General features: G+C 38.8%; 1 protein-coding gene across 6 annotated transcripts in view; it reads right to left on the minus strand.

Annotated features, from left to right (window-relative positions):
• The window catches only part of Poc1b (POC1 centriolar protein B), an 86,614-nt gene that overhangs the window by 68,467 nt on the left and 10,550 nt on the right, over positions 1 to 7,597 (minus strand). The gene's annotated exons all lie outside the window — the stretch shown is intronic.

A 7,597-nucleotide genomic window follows, 5' to 3' on the forward strand; every position in this document is an offset into this window, starting at 1 on the left:
ATCAAACTCAGGACCTTGTGTTTGCGAGGCAGGCACAATGCCACTGAGCTAAATCACCAGCCCTATAGTGAAGATTTTGTAAGAAAGGAACTGGTGCATTGAGAATTAAAATTTGAGTGACATCACCAACAAAAGAACCCAGCTCCCCAGCCTGTCACTTCCTGAACTTGGGGAAGACAGAGAGTTCCAATGTACTGAAAATAGGACAACTCATTCAGACAGGTCAGAAGTTTCTTCACGGAAAAAGGTACCATCTACATGCCCCATTAAGACCCAAATGAGAAAAGTCTCAGACACCTAGTCTACTGTTTTTATGCTCTCTCTTCCTTTAACATCCTTTCCAAGTTTCTTTCTTTTTAAAGTGCCTTTTAAAAATAGAACAGAGTACCAAACAAAATGAAACAAATTTTAGACATTAGGAAACCATGAATAGTATTAACATTTTAGCAATAACAAGACCCAAAAAAGACAGATTCAGGTCACAGGCTGACTTTATTTCAATTTCATTTGTAGTTTCCCTCTACACCCAGAGTTCAGATTACTATAAGTAACCAATTAAGGGTGTGGAATATAATTGAAAGGTTTTGTTTTGTTTTCCCTGTATACACCCCATTTTTAAGGCTGACCTAAAAATAATTCTTCTTGACGGAAACTAAATCTGGTATTTATGGACTCACCAAGTGAGAAAAAAAATTTTAAAAGACATACAGAAACATAAATTAAGTTTTCACTGAAATAATCTTTGAAAATTCATGAACATAATCTCACAAATTAAAATCTTCCATGCTAAGTAATTTATTCTGATTTTATAATAACTACTCTTTTTTATAATACTATTCTTTTACAATACTACTCTTTTATAATAATTACTTTTTTTATAATACTACTCTTTTCCTCCATAATATTTGTGAGAAAGATTCAAATATGGAGGATAGTATTATAGAAATGCTCCAAATAGGGGAAACTAATTTTATATAGTCTGTAGGGGAAAGAATCTCATATCCTCATGAAAATAAAAACTGTAAACAACTAATGCAAGGAATCAAAGTGTTCCTTAATCTAACTTTTTAAAAAATCAATGTGAATTTTTTTTTTGGTACCGGGGATTGAACTTGGGTCCTTGCACTTGCAAGGCAGGCCACCGAACTGCTGAGCTAAATCCCCGGCCTGCGTCTTACATTTTAAGAAAGGAATGATGAAGAAAAGTTTAATAAAGTGGAACAATCAGGTGATAAAAAAGTATGGAAATCCCCTCTGCCTTTACCGGCCACTTCTGTTGTTATCTTACCCACATTACAGAACACATATGTCCCAGAGTGGCTTTTTTAACACTTTACCTACAGCAACTGATTTACTCTTCCGAGTAACCCCATCAACAAGTGCCAGTGCTCGACTCAGTTCACAGATGAATCAACTGAAACATGAAGGAACAGTACCTGCCAGGCCCACACACCTACTCGGCAAGGAGAGGTTCCAGACTTCAACCAGGCTGCTTCCACAGTCAAACTTCTGCAACACTTTGCTTTCATTGCTGGTAAAAATGAAAGTTTCTTCTACTGGCTGAATCTTTAGAGCCCTGAAATGTCTGGGTGGCTACTATGTAAACCACACAAAGTTCTACAGTGAAAGGAAACCATGAGGCAGCGTCCTGAGGGTGGAGGCTCCCAGCCACACTTTAACAACCACCTGTGTGAACTGCTCTGTCCATGAAGAGTGTACCGGGCAAGATATTTATTCAGAGTCAAAGATTTACCAGACACCTGCCGGTACTGGCACTGGGCACTGCCCTGAACAACAGGAGTAAAACTGGGAACAAGACTGAGAGGATAGATCCCTGCCATCGTGAGGCTTTGATTCTAGGGAAGGAGGGACAGGATACATAAATAATATACTTTTAGTGATACAAAAAAATTTGCAACAAAAATGGTTCCAATTTGTCACCAAAAACTCAGTAGAAGAAACAGGATTTAAAAAAACTTGTAAATAAAGAAAAGTAGCTTATCATCACTAGCTAAAAACTCACGCTTGAGCAGAAGGCTCATAGCCTGGGAGCAATTTCCCTGCACCACAGAAATGAAAGGGTTGTGGATCCCAGAAAAGGGGAGTGTGCAGGTCGTGGCCAGGAGGAAGCTGGTGCTGGAGGAAGGGGGGTTTGAACCTTCAGCCTAATGCTACCAGAGAGGGATCCAGATTAAGGCCTTCCCCCTTCTCTTGACTCTACAGTATAACTCATGCATATTTGTGGCCTTTGAAGGGGCTGAAAGTGAGGCTGTGGTTGGTATTTCCTCCTCCTTATTATATGTAATTAAGAGACAGCAAAAATAAGTTAGCACCAAAAGAAGCAGCTCTCTTTGCCTTCACTTTGATAAGGAAAGGTTAGTCCTTTATTGTCAGGGCTTAAACAACATCTAACAGGGCTGTTAATTTTAAGAATGCTAAGAGAATATAAAATTTCTACTAAGAATTAGTAGCTTTCTGACTCTCTAATTCAATACCACTCAGTAACATTATAAAAATTCCAGAGTGTCACCAAGGTGGCTATTAGTCAGCAAAGACTAATAGGTCAGCAGACATGGACTGTCTGAAAGGTGTTTGGCAAGGCACTGAACTACTATTCAATCCCTTCATACTTACTGGTACTGGTTCCTAAGAACTTCTTTGGCTTTCTTTCTAGAAAAACTGGCTCATATGTGCTTGAGAGTAGCCCAACTTATAAGACAGGAGTTCTATGGAGTTCCTAAATTTGTATGTAAAATTTTACATCTACATCCATAGTCAGAGTTTTTTTCTTTCACTAGTAAACTAAAAGGGTCCAGGAAGCATGTAAAGTTTTAAGGTATTTTCATAAGAAATCCTAGGTAAGTGCTCTACTACTAAGCTAGACCCTTGCCTCTACCTATTTTTTATTTAAATATATTTGCTATAAAAATACATTTCCAGTCTTCAAGCCTCTGAGACCAAATAGGGTAGGCACCATTCTGTGTCCCATAAGAAATAAATCATTTGCATGAAGAACTCTGAAGCCAGCAGCTCTTCAATAGGGGAAGGAAGCAGTCAAAAGCAGTGAAATAAGACTGCTGAGTGAGTAGAGAGTCCTGAATTCTGGGACTAGTTCTGCAGCTGCCCACCTGAGTGTCCTTGGAGACACACACCACCACACTGGCCAGCATTTTCAATTTGTATAATGAGGGAGTTTGTGTTGCGTTCGATCTAAAATTTACATAGAAACATTCAAAAAGCTGGCAGTCTCAGAGTCTGCTTTGGTAGGATTTGGTATATACACGCTGAAGGTGAAGTTCAAAGCAATAAATAGGTTTATTTTTTTTAAAGAGTTGGTCAGCATTAGAAGAAAAGCCATCTGTTGACTCCAGTAAAGGATTCATTCCTGCAACCGCCAAGGGACAAAAAACAAATGAAAATGATGTAACACATTAAGGGTGTCATGAAACCTGCTAACTGCTTGTTAGGTCACTTACTTCTTCTATGCCCTGACTTCTCTTCTGGGACCTCCACCTATGAGTACCACTATACCCAGGGTGTCTCTTCCTGGGTACCCTGCAGGCACCTCCTGTCCTGAACTTATCCAAGTCTGTACTGATCACCTTCCTCCCCAAATGCCCCTTCACCACAATTTTTTCTCAGTGGATGGTGTCTCAACCCAGAAACCATGGGTCCATGCTTGATTCCTCTTTCCTCCCCAATGTGCCCCACTGTGGTCCGTTATCGGGTCATGTCTGTCTCCTCCAGTCACGATCGGCCCTGCACTCCTCCATTTTCCACAAGCAGCAAAAATGTCCTTTCAGTCTTAAATCATATTGGGTCACTTTTCAGATTTTTCTTGGGCAAAATTCTGACATCCCTTCTACGACTCATAATCGGTCCTCTGGGACCTGCCGCCATCTCTTCATCATCCTGCTCCTCGTCACACACCCATCTTCTCTTAGGTCCTTGCTCTTGTCTCAGGCATTCTATCATCATTCTATCTCAACACAGAGCCCGGAATTGAATAGGTCTTGTCAAGATTTAGCAGGAAAAAAACTTTTTAAGGAAATTGACTATTACTATATACAACCCATGAAAGTTAATATTTAAAATATTTTGTCCATATTCTAAAACAAAAATCTTTTCAGTATAATGGATAACAATGTGAAGTGCTTAAAGCCACAGAACTGTGTATACAAGGATGGCTAAACTGGTAAATGCTATATAAGGGGATAACTGACTTATGATGGTCGGACTTAGGTTTCAACTGTATGACAGTTCAGAAGTGATATGCAGGCAGTACGAACGGTATTTCAGATTTTGACCTCTTCCAGAGCTAGTGTGGCAGTGAGCTGCAGTTCCTACTCAGCGACTTGACCATCAGGGGAAACAACATTTAATTAATTAAGATGCATGGTTATAAACAATTGTTAGCCCAGAGAACTAAACAATATTCATTTCCTCACACTAATGGGCACCATCTCAGGAACCTCTTAGAGAGTATGGGCACAAAGAATTTAATTACTTAATACCATGAATACAGTTAAAAGCCAAATACAAAAGGGACAAACTGCTTTGCTAATTCTCTACATTTACTTAAATACACCATCCATGCATTGGGAGGAAGAGTAGTATCATTTGGACAGTTTCTAATGTTTAGCTGTTGAATCATGTACAACACATAGTGTGAAAAAGATCCAATTTATATTTTTAAAAGTAGAAATCTAGTTTGTCTAACCACATATTAAATAGATCATATATTTCCCTACTGGTTAGAAATGCTGTCTTTGTCATAATTTTCCATAGGTATGAGTCTGTTTGCTACCTCCATTTTCCTAATCCTGTACTATCATCACCATATTTTAATTACTATAATTTTACATAATGTTTCAAGGGCTGGTTGGACGTTTCATCCAATTTTTCCCTGTATATTAATTTGGACTGTTCTTACACACTTACTATATTCCTGTTGAACTTGAAATTAGTCTGTCAGGTTTCATTAATTCCTTTGACAGAACTTCCAGTTCCGGCCATAGGGTGGGGGAAAGTAATGAATATCAAACTTATTCTCCAAATAATAACAGAACTAAGCAGTATGTATGAAGCAATTGTTTTTAGGCACTAGACTATGAATCCTGAGCGATGAGGAATGCTTAAGATAAACACAAAATTCATCTTACATTTCTCCCTGGGAGCACTTTCTAAGCAATGGTACAAGGAGCGGAAGCCAAAGGAGATAGCAGTCACACTGGGTAGTGAAAATAAATCCATTCAGAGGTGCTGGAATTCAAAGGAATGCATAAGGTATGAAAAAGAAACTATAGAGAGTAGAACCCCTAAAACCTCTCTCTAGGGGTCCTCCTGAGTCTTTGGTCAACAATAAAGGTGCCCATGCACAGAGTAAGAAAACTTACTTGGCAAAGAACAACTACTGGGAGGTTATGAGCTGAATAAAGATTACAGAGGTTACACAGTACTGAGAGATGTTCAAGTTCTGTCCCAACTTTGCCAAACATACCAAGCATTTAGTTGAGAACCTAGAAAAGGCAAAATGATACTATAGGGAATGAGTAAAGAATATTCTAAATCCATCCGACCAAGGGTAAATAATCCAAGTGTCAACAAATTCTAGCTGTGCCAAGAGTAAGTTATTGAATAAAATTCAATACTCTTTAGACAGAAACAGCACAATCTGTATTTTCAAATATTTAGCAATAGTTGGGCATACAATAAAAAAACCCTCAGGACATATAAAGAAGAAAAAATTCACCTAGAATCTGCAGAGATGTTGGGATTAATAGTCAGACAATTATTATAAATATGTTCAAGCAATTTTGCTTTTTTGAGACAGAGTCTCAGTGGCTCTTAAATTCCTAGGCTCAACTTATCTTCCTACCTCAGCCTCCCAAAGAGGTGGGACTACAGGTCCTCACTCATGTTTGAGGATTTAAAGGTAAACATGGGCATTATGAATGTACAAATAAGGAGTCTTACCAGAGGAATGCATGTTAGGCTTAACAGCATATTGGACACTACACACAAAAAACTAGTGAACTTAGGGAAAGGCCAACAGAAACTATGCAAACTAAGTACAGAGGAAAAAAACAAGTTCAAAACAAGTGAACAAAGACAATGTGCTGTAACAATATCAAGTGATCAAATGTGAATTTAGAGTTTCAAAAAGAGAGGAGAAATTAAGAAAAATAAATGAAAATACAAAAATCTTTTCAAATATGATGAAAAATATCAATTCATAAATCCAAATAGTTCAGTGAATTAAAAGAAGAACGTATAAAGCCATTCCTAGGCTTCCTGTGGTCAAACTGCTGAAAATAAAAGATCTTAGAGCAGCAGAGAAAGATTATTACATATAGGGAAATAACAGTAAAAATGACTGCTGCCTTCACACACACACACACACACACACACAAAGCCAGCGCAAACCAGAAGAAAATAGGACAATGCCTCAGTTCACACTCAGTAACTAAGGACCACAGACTGGGTGGTCTGTAAAACAGATATCTATTTCTCACAGTTCTGGAGGCTGGAAAACCCAAGCTGGCAGAGTCGTTGCCTGGTGACAGCCTGGCACCTTCTCATTGTGTCCTTAGATGGTAGAAAAAGGCAGGAATCTCTCTGGGGCCTCCTTGGCAAGGGTGTGAGTCTCATTCATGAGGGCTCTGCCCTCAGGATCTAATAGCAGGAGATCAGCTTGGAACTGCGCTAAGGAGGAGACTATAAATATTAGTGAATTGGCTTATGAATTGGATATTGATTAAACTGTGAGTCAATCCAAGCCCTATGTGTGATTTGCCAAATGAGTCTTTGGCTGCAATGTGGAGACAGAAGTCCTTATGCCAAGAGTCACAATGGAGATTTCAATGATCAATGAGATTATGACATCTCTATTAGCGAGGTGACACCTCAGCTGAGGATTTATGACTCTATGCAGCTGCTCTCACAGATCAAGTGTGAGGTAAAGATAACACCTGTCCTTCACACAAATATAGTTTCTCCCTTCTCCAAGCCTGGCTTATTAGTGCCTTAGCCCACTGTTCCTTTCATCTGCTTTTTATGTCCCCTACTACGTTATATAGACAATAATTCTAAGTAGTCTGGAGATTGTGGTCTAGTGAGAAAGAGCTAAGATTGGGACTTAGCCAAGAAGAGATAAGATGAATTCCCGGCCCCTTAGTAATAAAAACTTTAGTTCTTATTCTCTGTTCTTTGTCTATTATTCTTTCTTCTGCTGCTGTACCCTCAATTGAGTGGTTGGGCATCTCCTGACAACTATCGGGCATCCCCTGATTCCTAATCACTTTCAAAGATCCCACCTTCTAACACTATCATCTCTGGGTTCAAGATTTCAACACATGAATTTTAGGGACACAAGTATTTAGACAGAGATGGTTAAATTTAGGTGTTAATTGGATTGGATTAAAGAATATTCTGAAACCTGCAAAAGTATTATTTTGGGGGTGTCTATGAAAGTGTTCCCAGAGAAAGTCAGTATGTAGGTCTGAGTAGGCTGGATAGGGAAACCACCCTCAACATATGGAGGCACCATCTAATTTGCCAGGAACCCTGAGAGCAAAAAAAAAAAAAAAAAAAAAAA

The sequence above is a fragment of the Fukomys damarensis genome, unplaced genomic scaffold (assembly GCF_012274545.1).
Source record: "Fukomys damarensis isolate Sample0158 unplaced genomic scaffold, DMR_v1.0_HiC HiC_scaffold_15, whole genome shotgun sequence".
Lineage (NCBI taxonomy): Eukaryota > Metazoa > Chordata > Mammalia > Rodentia > Bathyergidae > Fukomys > Fukomys damarensis.